General features: G+C 40.4%; 1 protein-coding gene across 1 annotated transcript in view; it reads right to left on the bottom strand.

The window, feature by feature from the left end:
• Window positions 1–14,944, bottom strand: part of slc8a2a (solute carrier family 8 member 2a) — a 46,314-nt gene extending 31,370 nt beyond the window's left edge. Inside the window, 1 exon segment of the mRNA XM_029120704.2 lies at window positions 14,710–14,944. The gene's annotated coding sequence lies outside the window, so the exon portion shown is untranslated.
• Window positions 14,945–20,668: the final 5,724 nt, after the last annotated feature.

Raw genomic sequence — 20,668 nt, 5'->3', positions numbered from 1 at the left:
CTAACAGAAAGCATAGTGCCTACTGTAAAAGTTGGTGGAGGAGGGATAATGTTCTGGGGCTGTTTCGGGGGAGCATTTTTTTTTTCTAACAACTACCTGTAAGCTCACACGACCATGTCGGGATCAAAAGTGTTCTGAGTCAGTCCAAATGTTTTATGTTATTTCATGTGTAACAGCCCACTGAGTGGTGTGCTCTACCCTCGGTTTATAGTACATGTTGGGATCATGAACATCACTGCATGGGGTAATACCATGGTATTAGCTGATCCCCAGCCTGCTGCTGCAGGGAGAACTGACTGCATTATTAATGTTGCAATCTAAATATACAAAGATTGTTCCCCCCCCGGGCCACCTACAAGCAACACCGTACAACAAACCCATTTATGACAATACTAGATTGCCACGGTCATAAACGCAGCAGAGACAAACGCAGTAAACATTCTTTATCACTTCTATACAGAGACTAAATTGCCTAGATAGTATGTGTTTCACGTTCAAAATGAAGAAAGCTTTGAGGAGCTTATGACTTGTGGCCATGACGTTCCATCTGCAGGGACTTCTGCTTGGATGGTTTCAGTGTCTGCTATGCTTCCTTTTTGATCTGTAAGACCCCGACTGTGTTTAACCTTCGTTTCAAAAGTCTCATGGGGACAAATGCAGAAAGATGGTTGATCATCTGAACTGATCATTTTTTTTTTTGGTTCATGTTTTTATTTCAATACTATCTTACTCAGAAAAGTATCAATAATACAATTTAAGCTTTCCACACGGCTTCATTAAGATATTATTTATTATTGAAGAAGCTTATTTTGTCAGTCCCCTCTGAGGTGTCAATACTGTAACCACCTCCTCCATGGCCTGTTCTGTTTGTGGACAGGACACTGAGCTGTGTAACACGGCTGCTGTCTGTCAGCGACGCTGATAAGTGATTGGCTGGGATTAAATTACACAGATAAAAGCACAGGCAAAATGCGAGTTAGCACCTTCCTCTCACCGCATAGTGATGGAGGGGAAACATCAGGTAAGGTAAGGGATACTGGCTTTCCAGGTTCAGGTGGGAGAGAGTGAGAGAAACAGTGTGAGAGGAAAAGACAGACAGAGAGGAATGTTTTACACTTAAGTGAGGTCTCCACATGTAAATTGACCTGAAGGGATCATAGGAGCTAATATACCTAATACAACTGGGCTAAGAATCGAAAATTATATAGAAAGAAATCCCTGTTTAGTAAAACAATATTTACAGAATTGGATGTGTTTTCCTCTCAAGTTTTCAGACTCTAGTAAAGATGCAGTAGGGTACTTTTTTGTGATTAACCATATAAATAATTTAATCTTCCATTTTAACTGGATGTGTTGGATGTTGTTAACATTTAAATATTTTAAAAGCAGGACCACTGTCATACCTCTGTCGGCCATACAATTCTAATTTTTAAAGTGAATAGTTTTAATGGGGCAAAAATTGGCACATATAGACGGATGATGAATTAAAGGAGAAACATAAATAAATGAGTGGAGGGACATAACAAATGCAGATACTTCCACAAAGCTGTACTGCCTGATACAATCAAGCAATGAACATCCTATCATGCCCTGTGGCATGTAGGAAAATGCAGAGCGATGTGTAAAACCCTCCCTCACCACCGTCAAAACATCAAATGAGAGAATATCTTTTGGAAGAATGGTATAGAGCTTCCAGTAGTCCAGTAGAGTTTGAAGTTTCAGTAAGTCCAGTAGAGTTTGAAGTTTCAATAAGTCCAGTAGAGTTTGAAAGACTTTAATCTATGCCGAGGTGCACTGAACCTGTTCTGGCAGCTCGTGGTGGGCCAACACCTTAATGAGACACTTTATATGGGTTTTCATATCATTTGTCACCCATCATTGTATGACATAGTACAGAATCTTGGGGGAACCTTTTGGTTGTCGACAGCACCACTTTCACAACCTGTGGCCCAGTGTCACAGAATGCATCTTTAAAAGTAACACAAACCAAACTATGTGGCCGTAACTATGTCAAAGGTGCTTTTACGTAGCCCATAATGTGTGTCTTCACTGTTCAGCCACAGCTTTGAACAAACATGTTGAGGTAAAATGCAGACAACTTTCTATTAACAACTTAAACCATTTAAACAACATCATATCTTATACAAATGTTCAAATACACTCCAATGTAGAGTAAAGCATTTTTGGTAATTCTATATAACAATGCACGATGGAAAAGGTGATACATATTGGTTAAATAAGTCACGGCAGTAGAACCTAGGCATGTGACAAACTGACAATCTTTCTTTGAGTTGATATAATACTTTATCGGTATTTGGGTAAAATCATAACATTCCATCTGAATTATAATGTTTAGTCAGTTGCAGTCAAAGCTTGATCCACCTGGCATTTAGAAGAGCCTATCTAGCTAATCAATTGAAATTATAAGTTTATTTACTGCTTCAATCACACAAAAGAAAGTATAATTTAGGTCCACCGCACTTAATTACTTTGCACCCTACTTACATTCTCCTCTCCCCTCACTTCCTCCTCTCTCCTGCCCCCTACCGATCATTCACTATTACACAGAAACAACATATCCCCTCTTTCTAAGCAAGCACGTTATCACTACCAGATATTAAAGTAACTACTGTATACCCTCTTCTACTAATACTACTGTATACCCTCTTCTACTAATACTACTGTATACCCTCTTCTACTAATAGTACTGTATACCCTCTTCTACTAACACTACTGTATACCCTCTTCTACTAATAATACTGTATACCCTCTTCTACTAATCCAACTGTATACCCTCTTCTACTAATAATACTGTATACCCTCTTCTACTAATACTACTGTATACCCACTTCTACTAATAATACTGTATACCCTCTTCTACTAATACTACTGTATACCCTCTTCTACTAATACTACTGTATACCCTCTTCTACTAATACTACTGTATACCCTCTTCTACTAATACTACTGTATACCCACTTGCTCCTTACTTTTTCACCTAGTGGCTTTTAGAACAAATCAATGTAATTACCCCAACTAACAACCTCTCCTGTGTCTACTAAATAACACAGTCTTAAGCCCGAACTGGTGCCATAACCTCTCTAAGGGGAGGCCGAGCTCCGGGCTCATTGTCCTTGCCAGTGTCAGCCTCCACATCAGGAGCTGTCTGCTTTGACTCTCCCCTCACCTCCTGACGGAAAGCAGGTGCCAGGTATGACGCATTCCACGTGCGCCCGTCTGCCAGCCCATAGGTGTGAGTGCCACACCGGCCACACACTCAGAGAGGTGCAGAGTTGGTTGACTGACCACTGCGCAGGACGTCCGCTCTCCTGCCACCAACCAAAGACCCACGCTGGAAGCAGACTGACTATGCTGATCTCTTGTCGTCCACGTACCGTCTCATTTCGTTCGGACTCTCGCTCACTGCGCGAGAGTCCGAACGATGCCTGCCTAAGCAGCTGGGGTTTGTGGAGACCCACTACATGCAGTTTGGTGCTCATCTGACATCCATGAAATAGCACAGCTGGAGAGCACTGAGTGGTAGCATGTCTGGTCGATCTGTAGGCCCGGAGGAAGACTTTAGTGAACAATATCCACTCTTTGCTGTCTGTAGACTGCCTTTGAAACTTCTACTGAATCTTTCCATTTCGTCATTCACCTGTGGGTTATATAAAGATGATGTTTCGTGCAAAATGCCCGTCAGCAAGAAATGTCTACATGTCCTGTTAGATCAGCTGACTGCCGTTGTCTGAGATCAGTTATTTTGGGTTACCTTCCCTGCTGAAAACAGTGGATAGGAATTGAATCGGATGCAGACATAACAGAGGAGGTGAATGGTACTTCCGGCCACTTTATGAAGTAATCGATCAGGGTGATGGCGAAACGGTAACCCGGAGAGGTGCCAAAAGGGCACCACTCTGTGAAATGTCTATTGCCGCTTTCTCCCATGCAGCAGTAGGGAAAGGAACAGGATTCAGGGGCATTGTGAGGGTAACCGTCGTTTTGTCATGCTGCTGGCAGGTGTGACAGGACCTGATTGCAGATTCTACCCGTGAGTCCATACCTGGCCACCAAAAAAGTCTATGAGCCGTTGCTTTGTCCGCAGTACGCCTTGGTTTGGCTCATGGGCCAGTTGTGGTTGCAGGCTCTGTGGGACAAGAAGACACTGCCCTGGATCGGCGATAAGCTGTCTCAATTTCAAATCCTGGTGTGTACTCAATAAAATAGTTGAATGACAGCAGCCTTGCCGACCACCTAGCTACACACGTTAACGCTCAGTTGAGGCCCTTGGAGGAGATCAGTGTCGTGAGTTGACTGTGGATTGTGCGCCATCCCCACAAGTAAGTTCACCATCTCTCAACCAAACGCAACCCAATGCTTCTCTTCTACTGTAGAATACCTACATTCAGCGTTATGCAAACGCCGCTGTCCTCTCAGAATTGCCCTTGTGTCCCTGTGTGAGCACAGTCCCGATCCCAGAGTCAGATGCACCTGCGGTCAATATTGTTAGAGAGCTCAGGGTCAAACATAGTCAACGCAGGGCTGAGGACTACAAGACGTTGTTCTGTTTCAAAGCTCTGCTGTATGTCCTCCGTCCAGTCAAATCCAGTTGAACTTCGCAAGAGGCTGCACATGGGCTCCATCACTGTTGAATAGATTGGGATAAACATTGCATACCATGAGGTGAGCCCCAGGAATGAATGAGCGAAGGCTGGGTACGTCTGGGGGTTGTGGCGCCTGCAGTATTACCTCCATATGCGGACACCAGAGCTAGGATCACCATACATTCAGGGCTTAGCCCACCCACCCGCTCCGCCCGGGACAGAAAGTACAGGGTTTGAATTTGATGTTTGGAAAACTTTGATGTACACGCTAGCGGCCTACACGTCCACATTGTCATAACGCGCAATCGGAATTATAGATTAATAGATCAGAGGCTATTTTTTCATTCTTATAATCTTTGGTCAATTTGCGATCCGGGGCTATTCATAAAAGATCCGGATGCCCAGGCCTAACGACGAGACTGGCGGACACTGTACGGCCCAGAAATCCTAGCTCTGCCTTCCTGAACTTACATTTTGCTAGGTTGAGTTTTAGTGCCGCTGAATCAATAGCATGCAGCACTGCGGTAAGGTTTATGTATGTTTCTCCCACTATGATGCTATCATTAAGGTCACACTGGACCCCAGGTAGACCCTTTAGAATGGTGGACATCATGTGTTGAAAACAGCTGGGGCCGAACACCAACCCATAGGAAACCTTTTTGCACTGATATAGCCTCTCATGAGTAATGAATGCAGTCCCCGTGAAGGAGCACCTGATAATATGAGCTCTGCAAGTCCAGAGTGAAAAACACAGTAACCCCCTCAATGCAGAAAACAGCTCTTCTATGTGAGGAAGAGGATAGCTTTCAACTATAACTGCCTTGTATCTCTGCCTTGCCCTGTAAAATGTATCTCTTAGCAACTGTGTTAACAACAGGTACAAAAAACACCTTAAGAGCAAAAACCTTTATCCACGGCGTAAATATCATGTGATTCAGGTTCACAGCCATCGTTGCCATATGTGGTGTTGCTCCAATAACACATGCACAGGTATACTTTTGTTCCACAGCACTTGATCCACCTTGCTTACATTCTCCCCTCCCCTCTATCTTCAGCTTCTCAAATTCAACCCTTAAAACACTGGCTTCACAAAGCAATGCAGCAATCAATGGAGCAATTTGGCATCGATTTACCTGGTACTTCTTCTAAACCAGCTACAATTGGAACACATGGTAGAGGTGGCAGTTGAAGGTTATGATGGTTATTTGGACAATGTGTTTCGTGGCATAATCTCAATCAAAGATTCACAGTTGTTGATACCCAATCATGTGTTTTTTGCCAGTATCAAAACACATTTCCGATTCCAATCTTGGATCAGTACATTCCTATCCCTGATATATTGCCAGCAGTGTGGGCTCTAACCTTTTGGGGGCCGTACGCAAAATTCTATTTGGGGTAAGTGTAAAAATGTTTTATGTTGTGAATGACTACTGTAGCTGGAAACAGCTTATTTGTAATGGAATATCTACATAGGCGTACAGAGGCCTATTAACAGCAAAAATGTGTCCTGTGTTCCAGGGGCACATTATGTTTTCTAATCCAAGTGGATCATTTTAGAAGGTTATGTGTTTACTTGAAAAAAATTTTGCAATTATGTTAGGACACCTGAAAACTGTTGCGCTGATTAAAGGAGCAATAAAACTGTTAGAAAACTAGTTGAGTATTTGGAGCATCAGCAATCGTGGGTTTGATTACAGTTCTCGAAATGGTCTAAAAGATCACCACAAGATGCAAACCACAACGTAGCCTTAAAAACATAACGGCCAGGTTACAGTTTGATAAAAAGTACCTAAAAGAGTTTTATGGTCAAATTTGTACAGTTTATGAAAAGAGAAAATGTGCAGAAAAAAGGACTGCATGTGATCCAAAGTATACCAACACATCAGTGAAATATTGTGGAGGTAGCGTTATGGCTTGGTCATGCATTGCTGCTATTGGAACTGGCTCTTCTTCATCAATGTGACAACTGATGGTAGAAGACTGATGAATTCTAAAGTGTACAGATATTTCTGGTCTGCTCAACTAAATGCCTCTATATTCCTTGGACAGTGATTCATTATGCTAGAATAATGACCCGAAACACAATGACCCCAAAATTGAACATTTCTTGATTGCCCAAGTACATTTTTCAATTTAAATCCGATTAAGCATGTCTTTTGCATGCTTAAAACAAGACTTTGGTCAGCCTCAAAGACAAGTCATTTTCAGGATGCCTCAAAGACACGTTTTTCAGAATGGTAAGCATGTCAATGTTCTGTAAACACAATGTCTATGGACTGCTTTAATCCTCACATGGGTGGCTTAAAAATATCCATTATCATTGATTTTGGCTTCATTTATTGGACTTTTTACAGAACATTTATTGTTTTATGTATTTGCACTTGCAAAATCCTTAATGTCATAGCAAAATTTTAACACTTTCTATATAAGCAAACCAACCCATCATTTATGCTGTAATGGTAATACTAGTTCGAGTTACCCACAAATCATAGCAGTTGGACAGTAAAGAGATCCATCCCTTTAATAAGTAAGTGAAGGCTGTCCATGAACTAGATGAGTGAGGGTGTAAACAAATCTACCTTCGGCTCCAGGCCAACCAGACAGAGACTATAATAACACTCTTACAATTATAACTGCTATCATTAGGTCTTATACAGTATTACTTCAAAAACATGTCATAATTTGGTTATTATTAAGGTTGGTGTTCATGCAGAATTAGAGGACACCGTAATTTATAGCCTTATGTTTATAGAAGCTTTTTTAAAAGCAAATTCCATAATGTTACAATAGTGACTTCAGACCAACGTGTTGCCTTGCAATTGTAGTATCATAATTGGCACTTGAAGAGTAATTCGATTCCGGACCTTTGGTACAAAGCAAAGATGTTCTTTATAAACACCCGGTATGACTGATAGGAAGAGATGTATCAAAGCCACTATGCAGGCATCACGGCACCACTCCATCATAAAAAATATTTTTGAATCAAAAGAAATGCATTTGTTTGTACATTAGTTTTCCCTTTTTTGTTCTATTACACCATAATCCATTCTTTTAAATTATATTAAGTGAGCTAAACACAAATATATATTTTTTAACAAAATATGAAATAAAATTGTAACACTGTGGTTTGAGACTTTTGAAGGAGGAGCCACAATAGAGAGTTGGGGGGTTGGATCATACCTGTTCACTGCAGGATTTTCCTCTCAAGCAGCTGGTGTCATGGGGTTCATAGGCCATTTTTAATAGTGTATCATCACTTAATTATGACAAGTTTTAGATGGGGGAGCTGTCTGTATTGTGAATAGGTGGAAAGGCTAGGGATTTGTTGAAATGGGGAAAAGAAAGTAGAGGGAAATATAGCCAGAGGCTCTCTTTGATATGAAATCTGATTCAAGAGCTTGTTAGCTAAGGGCTTATTTACATTAAGAGAGAGTAAAACGCTAGATTGCATGGCCAAGACCAAATAGCTGTCTAAGGATGTCAGGGACAAGATTTTAGACCTACACAAGGCAGGAATGGGCTACAAGACCATCAGCAAACAGCTTGATGAGAAGGTGACAGTTAGTATGATTATTTGCAAAATGAAAAAAACACAAAAGAACTGTCAATCTCCCTCGGTCTGGGGCTCCATGCAAGATCTCACCTCGTGGAGTGCAATGATCATGAGAACGGTGAGGAATCAGCCCAGAACTACACGGGAGGATCTCGTCAATGATCTCAAGGCGGCTGGGACCGTAGTCACCAAGAAAACAATTGGTAACACACTACGCTGTGAAGGACTGAAATCCTGCAGCAACCGCATGGTCCCCCTGCTCAAGAAAGCACATGTACAGGCCCGTCTGAAGTTTGCCAATGAAAATCTGAATGATTCAGAGGAGAACTGGGTGAAAGAGTAGTGGTCAGATGAGACCAAAATCGAGCTCTTTGGAATCAACTCAACTCGCTGTGTTTGGAGGAGGAGGAATGCTTCCTATGATCCCAAGAACACCCTCCCCACTGTCAAACATGGAGGAGGAAACATTATGCTTTGGGGGTGTTTTCCTGCTAAGGGGACAGGACAACTTCACTGCATCAAAGGAACGATGGACGGGGCCGTGGACCATCAAATATTGGGTGAGAACCTCCTTCCCTCAGTCAGGGCATTGAAATTGGGTCGTGGATGGATATTCCAGCATGACAATGACCCAAAAAACTCGGCAAAGGCAACAAAGGAGTGGCTCAAGAAGAAGCACATTAAGGTCCTGGAGTGGCCTAGCCAGTCTCCAGACCATAATCCCATAGAAAATCTGTGGAGGGAGCTGAAGGGAGCTGAAGCCAATTCCAACTGAAGTACAGAAAGAACTAATGACTGTGTATGGTCGTATGTTAAACATAATATATTGCTCTGTATCAGTGTTTGTACCAACCTACAGTGGATATAAAAAGTCTACACACCCCTGTTAAAATGCCAGGTTCTTGTGATGTAAAAGAATGAGACAAAGATAAATCAGGTCAGAACTTTTTCCACCTATAATGTGAACAATTCAATTGAAAAACAAACTGAAATCTTTGAGGGGGAAAAATAAAAAATAAAAAACTCACAATAACCTGGTTGCATAAGTGTGCACAATAATAATACTTTGTTGAAGCACCTTTTGATTTTATGACAGCACTCAGTCTTTTTGGGTAGGATTCTATTAGCATGAGACATCTTGACGTGGCAATATTTGCCCACTCTTCTTTGCAAATGTGCTCCAAATCTGTCGGATTGCGAGGACATCTCCTGTGCACAGCCCTCTTCAGATCACCCCACAGATATTCAATTGGATTCAGGTCTGGGCTGGGGCTGGGCCATCCCAAAATGTTAATCATCTTCTGGTGAAGTCATGCTTTTGTGGATTTGGATGTGTGCTTTGAGTCGTTGTCGTGCTGAAAGGTGAACTTCATCTTCAACTTTCTAACGGACTCCTGGAGGTTTTGTGCCAAAATTGCCTGGTATTTGGAACTGGTATTTGAAACATTATTTCCTCCACCCTGACTAAGGCCCCATTTCCAGCTGAAGTAAAACAGCCCCAAAGCATGATGCTGCCACCACCATGCTTCACTGTGGGTATGGTGTTCTTTGGGTTATGTGCAGTGTTGTTTTTGTGCCAAACATAGCTTTTGGAATTATGGCCAAAAAGTTCAACATTGGTTTCATTAGACCATAACACATTTTCCTACGTGCTTTTGGGAGACTTGTTGTTTTGTTTTTGCAAACATCAGCCGGGCTTGGATGTTTTTCTTTGTAAGAAAAGGCTTCCGTCTTGCCACCCTACCCCATAGCCCATTCATATGAAGAATATGGGACATTGTTGTCACATGTAGCACACAGCCAGTACTTGCCAGAAATTCCTGCAGTTCCTTTAATGTTGCTGTAGGCCTCTTGGAAGACTCCCTGGCCAGTTTTCTTCTCGTTTTTCATATATTTTGGAGGGACGTCAAGTTCTTGGTAATGTTTCTGTTGTGCCTCATTTTCTCCACTTGATGATGACTGTCTTCACTATGTTCCATGGTATATCTAATGCTTTGGAAATTCTTTTGAACCCATCTCCTGACTGAAATCTTTCAACAATGAGACCCCTCTGATGCTTTGGAAGCTCTCTGCGGAAAATTGGCTTTTGCTCTGAGATGCAACTAAGAAAATTTCTGGAAAATCCTACTAGAAATGCTGAACTTTTTGTGATTAATCAGAGCCACTTTAAATGATGGAAGGTGTGTAATGACTTCTATTTAACATGAGTTTGAAAGTGATTGCTAATTCTGAACACAGCCACACCCCCAGTTATATCATTCTTTTACATCACAAAAACTTGGCATTCAAACAGGGGTGTGATGACTTTTTATATCCACTGTATGTAAAACCAGAAGTAATAAAGCCTTTCTTAAAGTACCTTTTCAACTGACTTGTTGGCGTCAAGGTGATGGCAGGGGGCAAAATGGATCTTCATCCAGGCAGGTTCATCATAGCTGCAGCTGTTTTACATTTCATTATTACTTCGCTAATAGTGGAGATGGGTATTTTCAGGGATATAGACATGTTTTTATAGCCTTTGCCTGATTTGTAATGATCAAAAACCCCTTGTCTCATTTGTGCATTCTCTAGCCTTTCCCATTTTGATGGATGACGAAGGGAGTTTAGCCTGTGTGTCACCTTATATTTATACCCCAGTGAACCAGGATGGATGACCACACACGAGTTACCAAAGACACAGAACTTGAATAAAAACTTGAATATATATCAATCGGAATACATATAAATTACATTTTGTATTGTTCTACTTGCATAATTACAATCATAAATTACAAGAAGACATCCACAGTTAATAATTCAAGCAAATGTTTCAAATATGTTTTTCTAAATTGTTGCGTGTGCCTGAGATATTCCCCACTGAAACGTTCTTGCTGTTCTGTCTAATAGTTTCCACTGACATGTTTTCTCCTCATACTGGCTTTAGACACATGCAGTTCTATCTCCCACACCCCAAACCACCCTGGACTAGCTCCTACTCTTCCATTCTTGTTTGGCGAATGATGAAGAGTAGGAGACAAGTCAAGTCACTCTTAGTAACGTTAGAGGCAGGATTCTACACAGCACAATTTTCACTCAGTTAAAAAATTTGATTCATATGAGTTTTGTTGAGTGTATGATCAAGCTGATAATCAACAATTCAATTTATTATTTTATGTTCATATTTACCTAGGCTGTCAATACTTCTCGACGACGCTGTAAAGTGTATACCAGCAAGTTAGGGTATAGTGTAGAAAATGTATGTAAAATATGTATACCTATTCCACTACCAAACTAACACTATTAAAAAGTTAAAACAAGCCCCAGGAAGTTAACATTTACTCTAAAATATATTATATTATATATACCCATTACATTTTTTGGATGGCATATAAAAAATTACTTCCTGTTCATAAGTTTGAATTGTGTTGACAACCTGGATCTCCAATTTCTCATTCAATCTTCCAAACCCTGTGGGGATATGCATTATGGTCTGATGGGACCAAGGTAGAAACTTTCACCCTTAATTACAAAAGACATTGTCTTGTCACCAAGAAGGAGCCGGACTTCAGCACTGACCCAGCTAGAGACACCAGTTATGCAATATTCAGCGCCAAACTGGAAACAATCAGGCAAAGGGAAATAGACACATACACCATACAGGCCATGGCCTGTGCCCCCTTGCTAAGAGAATGGGAGAGTCACATTGTAGCCTGCTAGTACTAAAATATGGACTTTTGTTGTGTTTTTTCTCCATACTTCCAGGACAGAATAGAACATAAAAACAAACAAAAAACAGATTTTAACTGTGACCTGATCAATGTATCATTACACCATCTCATTTAATGCTGAAAAACTATAAATATATACTGAAGTATATACAAGTATAATATTTGGCTGTCAAATGTTTAATTTCTTTCTGAGCCCTACAGCTTTAGTCAGAAACATAATCCTGTAAGTATGTATAGGAATACTGGGGGAGTGAGAAGCAGCAAACTGAATTCCAGACATTATTACAGTATTATCTGTGTGGAGTGATAGGTAGGCCTAACAGTTTATAATTGAATTGACTATTCACTAGTTAAACATTTATAAATGAGGGTATTGCAGGGAAAAATGTAATATCTCAAACAAAACAAAAATCTAACCAGTCAAATTATTTCAGAAGTAAATATATAGCGGGTGCCTTTTGAAGCCACTCCATGCCACTCTTTGAATTCAGTGCAACAATTTTTGTCAGAACAACAAAGTGTTAAACAAAAAGCGCAGAGGCAGCCAGTAGGCCCACACAGACAAAGCTATAGACACTGAATGAAAACAAAACAGGCGCTGTAACACACACACTACATAGCTTGCTGTGTGAAACCTGGCAAATAATACCCGTTAGTGCACTCTCAGTGCTACAACAATAAGCACTTCATTCCCAGTACCAGAGAGAGCATCCCTCTATGACCGTACTACTCTGTGTCACTGTCACTGCTAACTCCAAATAAGAAACATGCTGCTTTGTCCATCCATACATTCCAAATGGACATTTATAGCCAGATATATAGTGTGATTTTAACGGTAATTGGTACTTTGAGCTCCAATGCAATCTACAACAGTTTTCAAACATAATCAGTCTTCTAAACCATGTTAATATAAAATATTCATAGAACAAATCAACAAGTCTATAAATTAGTGATGAACTGATCGACTGGCATGGGCTGATATTTTCTTAAAATAAGTAATCAGCCATCGGCTGATCTCCCATTCTAATGGCCGATGGGTAGAACCGATTTCTGATGTAAAAGGTGTGAGCTAAAATCTTTGTGAGCTAAGAAGTTTACCATTTAGCCATAGGAGTTATTTTTGTCTGCAGCTATAGGTTGTGCAGATTCACTGTATTTTATTATGAATAAACCGATCTACCAAAGGTATATATAACAGGATTATCCTGTCAAAAGACCAGAACTAATTTGACACAAAACAGCAACACCTTAAAATAATTATTACAAAAATTGAATAGATAGATCAGTGTTGGCCTGTAATTGACCAAACCAGCAGAAAACCAACTGGGAAAGTAAAGAACAGAACTCATAGGAAGGTTATAGGGAGTCCATCATTAATCAATCATCAATCCACCTATGTTGGTTTCAACGGTTGGGGTAAAACAGCCGTTTGGGCCAGTCTAATGAGTGATATGCTGCGAGTGTGACAGGAATGGGAGTTATAGTTTGGCTCATCTTTCTTCCAATCCTTGAACTCTGAGAGAGATTTATAGATAGATTGCTTTGGGGAACTCCAAAACATATACTCAAGGTGACTCATTTTATTATGACTTATTACTTAATTAAAATATTAGACATAACGTGAAGTTAAATAAGGTACTATAAGTATTATCCCTATAAAAGCGATAATAGTTTATGCAATGTACAACACAATACATAGTTAAGCTGGGCACTACTGATGAGACCAGTAGGACACATACAGCTCACAGAGATAGACACTGATCCCACCTCTCACAACTCAACACCCCTTTACAGACAGACATGTAGAAAAGGATGCAGACAGATGGTTACTGGCAGCATACTGACAAGACCCATACTGAATGTCTTAATCAGTCCTGTTGCCGATTCAGTCACGTTCTTTGACTGCTTTTCAAATTCACTTAAGAACGTCCATCCAGCTAACTGTAAAAAACGGACAGCAGAAAAGGAGAGATGTGGAACCGATGTCAATCGTTAAGAGACCTTTAAACTGCCCAGCAGGAGCCCTCACATATCAATATTGCCTGAGTTCAGTAGAGTCAGTGACTCTAATGTATATGAATTAGGAGGCTTTGGAGGCCTAGGGGAGTAGAGCAGTTTAAACCACCATCTCCTGTGCACATATACAGTCGCAGCATGGGTTTGAAAATCTCTCTACCCAAACTTTCTCTATCAATACAGCATAAATGCCTGAAAGATGTATGTAAAAACAACAGAAGAAAAAGGTAAGGAAATGGATAGACCCACTTAACGTAGAAAACACTCCTAGGGTCAGTGTTCAAAAACTGTCTCAGAGGAAGAGTGCTGATTGAGGATCGGGTTCCCATTATTATTCATTATTATTTAAATACATCCTAGAGGTACAACTTAGGCTAGTGCGATGTAGAGACAAAACGAAACTATAACTGTAACCACAACAATTTTTATTGCTTTCTAAAATATCTAAAAGGTTATATTATATCAACTGAAACAACATAGGCAACACGTGCATTACATGAAACATACAGGTTTAACTCTAATAAATTCCAATGACAATTTGACAGTTGACCAGACAGAACGTACACAACGCAACCACGGGTATCATCGACATCAACAGGGGCAATTCACACTGCGTTGCTGAACAGTTTTTACATTTGCATAGCAGACCCTTATCCAACTGACCTCAAAATAATTAAGATTTTTGCCTTAAATTATATTCGTGAAACGAGTTGGGCACGCACATACTGACACACTTCAAACATTTTTAAAATAATTTGTGTGAAAAACAGAAAGAATAACGTTCACGTATGATAAAGTATTTACATATTCAAAACATTAATTATTTTACCTTGGTATTAGGTACTCTTACCGTGTCGCCTATGGCACGTTTCGTCGTAATGCAGACATTGCTTCGAAACACTTAAACAGGTCCCCAGTAAAACTATCCCCTTCTTCCCAAACAGGTGGACTCACAGACGCACTTTCCCTTTTACTCACATTCCCGAACTACTGATGCTGGAATCCATGCGGGTTATCATCACACACAAGGTAAACTGCGCAACCGCGAAACCTGACACTATCAATGTTCCAACATTGGACCATAGAATAGAGCCGCATTCACGTGCTCCAGTGTGAAATTTCTCTTAAATAACCAAAGTTGGAATTAATAGTGGGAAGCTCGGAGTACACTTGGTTAACGTAGCTGACACATTTTACCACTGCCCATTTATTGTCTTACTGCTAACCTTATTCATTCATTTTTTGTTGTAACCAACAACCTCTTATAAATTAGCACTAAGACATGAGTGAATGTGGTATATGCCCAATATACCACAACTAAGAGCTGTTCTGAGACATGAGGCATGGCGGAGTGCCCGGACAAAGTGCCTAGCTGTGGTATATTGAAAAAATACCACAAACCCCCAAGATGGCAATTACCAAATCAATTGGAGCAGTAAATAGGGATGTGATGGCATACCTGTGGTATACGTAAGAAATAAGGCACGGGGGGGGGGGGGGGGTGGTACATTATATGAGCAATATACCAGAGCTAAGAGCTGTTCTTGGCCACAATGCACAGCTATTATCTGTGATATATTGATAATATAAACTGTAAAATGGTTACCAATGCAATTACAGCAATTAAAATGTATGTGATGTCATACCTGTGGTATATGGTCTCAAATACCACAAGTCATTTTTACTGCTGTAATTGCATTATTAACTGGTTTATAAGAGCAATATGGCATCTTTGCGGTTTGTGATATATTGTCAATATATCACGAATAAGCGCTGTGTCCAGGCACTCCGCAAACCGTCTTGGCTAAGAACTGTTCTTAGTTGTGGTACAGCCAATTCATTGAATATCACAAACTGAAATATCTCATGTACACCAAAGAAAATATAACATTGATCTAACCTAAAAATATAGGTATCCCAGCATACCTCTTTAAATAAAACTGAGTGATACCCACCTATGAGTGTGTCTGTGAGTGACAGAGACATAGTTGTTGCACTCAGTAACTCACAAATCTGAAGCTTTCATCAAGTGAGTGCTAAATACATTTGTGCTATGTTAACACTATGAATTAACATAATTTTGAGTGTGGTCTTAATTCCACAGCTTATCCACCATATAGTATACAGTATGCAAGTCACAAGAAGCTTGTTTGTGGAGTGTTAAATATTACCAAATGGAATTCAGCTAAACACCCACAATACATATCCAGAATGACTACAGCCTTCAACAGTCTCTGGAACTTGGAGTCCACCTGTGGGAAATTCAATTGATTGGACATGATATACACTCACCTAAAGGATTATTAGGAACACCATACTAATACTGTGTTTGACCCCCTTTCGCCTTCAGAACTGCCTTAATTCTATGTGGCATTAATTCAACAAGGTGCTGAAAGCTCCCGTTCCACCACATCCCAAAGATGCTCTATTGGGTTGAGATCTGGTGACTGTGGGGGCCATTTCAGTACAGTGAACTCATTGTCATGTTCAAGAAACCAATTTGAAATGATTAGAGCTTTGTGACATGGTGCATTATCCTGTTGGAAGTAGCCATCAGAGGATGGGTACATGGTGGTCATAAAGGGATGGACATGGTCAGAAACAATGCTCAGGTAGGCCGTGGCATTTAAACAATGCCCAATTGGCACTAAGGGGCCTAAAGTGTGCCAAGAAAACATCCCCCACACCATTACACCACCACCACCAGCCTACATAGTGGTAACGAGGCATGATGGATCCATGTTCTCATTCTGTTTACGCCAAATTCTGACTCTATCATCTGAATGTTTCAACAGAAATCGAGACTCATCAGACCAGGCAACATTCTTCCATTCTTCAACTGTCCAATTCTGGTGAGCTTGTGCAAATTGTAGCACGCTCAAAATTGCTTAAATCACCTTTCTTTCCCATTCTGACATTCAGTTTGGAGTTCAGGAGATTGTCTTGACCAGGACCACACCCCTAAATGCATTGAAGCAACTGCCATGTGATTGGTTGATTAGATAATTGCATTAATGAGAAATTGAACAGGTGTTCCTAATAATCCTTTAGGTGAGTGTAGAAAGGCACACACCTGTCTATATAAGGTGCCACATTTCACAGTGCATATCAGAGCAAAAACCAAGGCGTGAAGTCCAAGGAACTTTCTGTAGACATCAAAAACATAATTCTGTTAAGGTGTAGATCTAGGGAAAGATATCAAGAATTGCTAAATAGTTGAAAGGTTCCAGGAGCAGAGTGGGCTCCATCATTGTTCAATGGAAGAAAACAGGAACCACCAAAACTCTTCCTAGAGCCGGTCTTCGGGCCAAACGAAGTAACTGGGCATGAATGTGCTTGGTGACAGAGGTGAACAAGAAGCCAATGGCCACCCTAATAGCGCTTCAGAGTATCTTTGCAGAGATGGGAGAACATGCCAGGAGGACAACAATCCCTACAGCACTCCATCAATCTAGCCTTTGTGGTTGTAACTAGACAGAAACCAAACGGCACTTAAAGGACCCTGAGACTATTAGGACAAATAGAATGATCTCTCCGCAATGACAATGACCCAATGCCCACAGCCAAGACAATGCTGAAGTGCTTTGGGTCAAGTGACCTAGAGTGGCCCAGCCACTGGGAGAAACTGCTCAAATTCCGGTCTAAGAAGCTGGTTGAGACATACCCTCGAAGACCCAAGTTTGTTTACTACCCAAGGTATTTCTACCAAATTCAGAATAAATTATCTGAATATTTTATATGAGAAAATTCCATTTTGTATTTCAATAAATTTGCAAACATGTCTAACAGCATGTTTCCACTTCTGTTTTTATGGGGTATTGTGTGCAGATCAAAGGCAAAACAAAAACAATTTAATTGATTATAAAGCAAATCCATAACACAACAAAATTGGAGAATGGGTCTTTCTTTCCGAAAGAACCTGTGTCAGTGCTATTGAAATGAAATAATGAAATACAAGAACAGATTGGCTGATCTGTGGACTGAGTTAAGATTGGTTTGGTCATCTAGTGATATTGTACTATTGAAATTACTTTTTATTGTTCTAGTTGTGTTGGTAACCAGTTTATACCACAGCTAATTGCAAAGAGTTGTGCCTAAGAACAGCTCTTAGCCATGGTATATTGGCCATATACCACACCCCCTCATGCCTTACTTCTTCTAAATAATCATAGGAATATGTTATTGGGTGGATTACACCATTAATATAACCTTGTTGTTTACATTTGGTGCATTTCAATTCCAGGATTAAGCCATGGAAAGTTTCAGCAAATGATTGATATCAGCACCTAAGTATCATGATAATACTTGACAATACCTTGGACTTCCCAGCACTACTTTCCACTTGCATTATCAGAGTTGATCTATGACTTCATATACAACTTCCTCTGCAAATGTTTTAGAACTCATAGATACAGATTCAATCAACGCGTTAGTTTGGCCATGCCCTAAGCCTCTACTTCCTAAGCCTTGCTCAGGTTACTTTGCAAGTCTGGTATAGGCGAGGGTAAGGTACAGTATATGCTTAGGAAAAATATTTTGGCGCATGATGGCACTTTAGCCCATCATAAAGTTAGGCATACATGTTCATATCTTACATAAATAGAATGTCAACTTACATTTGTGTTGTTTAATTTGCACCTACAGTACAGCTCTGGAAAAAATTAAGAGACCATTGCACCTTTTTCTTTCCATGGATGAATATTGGTCCTCAATGCTCATGTAGGACTATTTGAGGAGAGAAATAATAGCAATAAAATAACCATAAAAACAGAATGGTGAGACTCCATTGTGAAGTGTAAATAATTTTGTCAACGTGTCAATTGTTTCGCCATTGGGAGGTTTTCTATTACTCCCTATGACAAGGACTCCATCAAGGACGTATTCTTCAGTCTATGGAGAAGGTGGACGTACCTCACACCAGGCCAGAACTTACTGTATATGTGGGGCATCTACATAACTAGACAGACAGACAGACAAACTATTAGAAAACTGCACAAATTCAAGTATTAAGTATGTAAAAGATTATAGATATACTGAAAGGAACCATACATTCTCTATGTATTTGTTAGTCTGACCTACTGACACCAGTAAAATGGAAAAAAGGAGCCCACAAGATAAATTACATCAATTTATTATTTAATAAGTCTAGTTTCTAATCTCTGAAGAAGTGAACATAAAATCTTTACGGACCTGTATTTATCCAGTCAGAACACACAATATTTGATTAATTAGAAGGCTTGTAGTCTGTAGGCTAGTATAATTTGTTGGGTCTGTGTTGGCTAGGCTGAGTTGGTTCTGGTATAAGCTAGTAGCCTGTGTTGTGCTGGTACAGGCTAGGCTATGTTGGGCTGCTGTAGGCTGGCCTGTGTTGGTTTTGTTATAGGCCACCTTCCTTCCTGAACGGGCCAATGGGTCAGGTATTATGGGTAACTACTTCAACAGGCTAGTTGACAGATAATGTTGAAATTGCTCCACCTAGTGGATCTCGGTGTCTGAAGCTTCTTATGTCACGGGTCTAAAATGCAAAGTGTGCTGTAGCTCTCCACTCAGGATAGTATTCACTCCAGACTTCAGCAAAATTATGTTTAATTAATTTGATGTGATATTAAAATAATTGCAAAAATAAAAAGTAGAAAAATCAAGCCAAAAACACAGAAAAAGTTTAAAAAAAGTTTATGCAGTATGTAACATCAAATGTAGGACACACCTAGATGAGCTAGACCACCAAGAACATGAATCCTATTGAGCAGTACGTTCCAAGCAGCTATATGCTTAGGGAAGATTCTAGGGGTTTGGCAAAATTAGTGCAAGCTTGGTTTCTCTGACATTATAAGTGTCTGCATTGGCTGAGTGCCTGTTTTTGGGGGGGAAGGTGGAAGGGGAATGGTGTGTGGTTGTGTGTGTGTGTGTGTGTGGGGGGGGGGTTATATCAACCTAATTTATGCTTCTGCTGCCAGTGGCACAGAGACACACACTGTATAGGGACTGGAAAAATCTGGCAAGCATAAAATGGGTAACAGGAAAGTGGACAGCGCAGGGCATAGAATTTGACTGGGGAATTTTCTGGTTAACATACCCCTACACATTCAGCACATTTATGGATGGGGATGTGCACTAATTATCCAATGAGATATTATGTGTTTTAAACTGCATGGTTTGAATCCTGAATGCTAACTGGTTCATTAACACTGGGCGATCTTACGACTGGGGTGCACCTTTTACAGAAAGGTATTTTTGATAATATATTCATTTTTAATAAAGGGTTTCAGGATATTTGCCCCAAGTATATCATTATTCCATTATCCCTTTTATCCCTTAAAAATGTACTTACAAATGTACTTCAAACTAATGACATCAGGCCTAAACTATTTGGCTTACAACAACAAAATACATGCACGTTTCCCAGGCGGGCTACAGGGCTGTATGTACTGCTGCAATCGTTTCTTTGGGAAACTTCACTTTCAATCTTCGCTTTCCTGAAGACAGTCCTTCTTGCATTTTATTTGGCACGCCAAATAACATTTTGAATAGTCAAGATGGCAGGAGAAGGGTCAAAGGGTACCACCTTCGTAGATTATGACACGTGTTGGAGTGTTGGAGTGTTGGAGGGCCCACTGGTCCTCCGTAAATCGTGGTGGACATGTAACCCCTGTGATAAATATAACCTCCGCCTGACCACAGCACACATGACCCTGCTGGCTCTGGTTTCAATGGGGGGAGACCAATCATAGATACCTACCTTGACGCACACAAGCAATCCCCTCCTCACTTTCAACCATATACCAGCA

The sequence above is a fragment of the Esox lucius genome, chromosome 7 (assembly GCF_011004845.1).
Source record: "Esox lucius isolate fEsoLuc1 chromosome 7, fEsoLuc1.pri, whole genome shotgun sequence".
In the NCBI taxonomy this organism is placed as follows: domain Eukaryota; kingdom Metazoa; phylum Chordata; class Actinopteri; order Esociformes; family Esocidae; genus Esox; species Esox lucius.
This window is presented reverse-complemented; position numbering and strand designations above follow the sequence as displayed.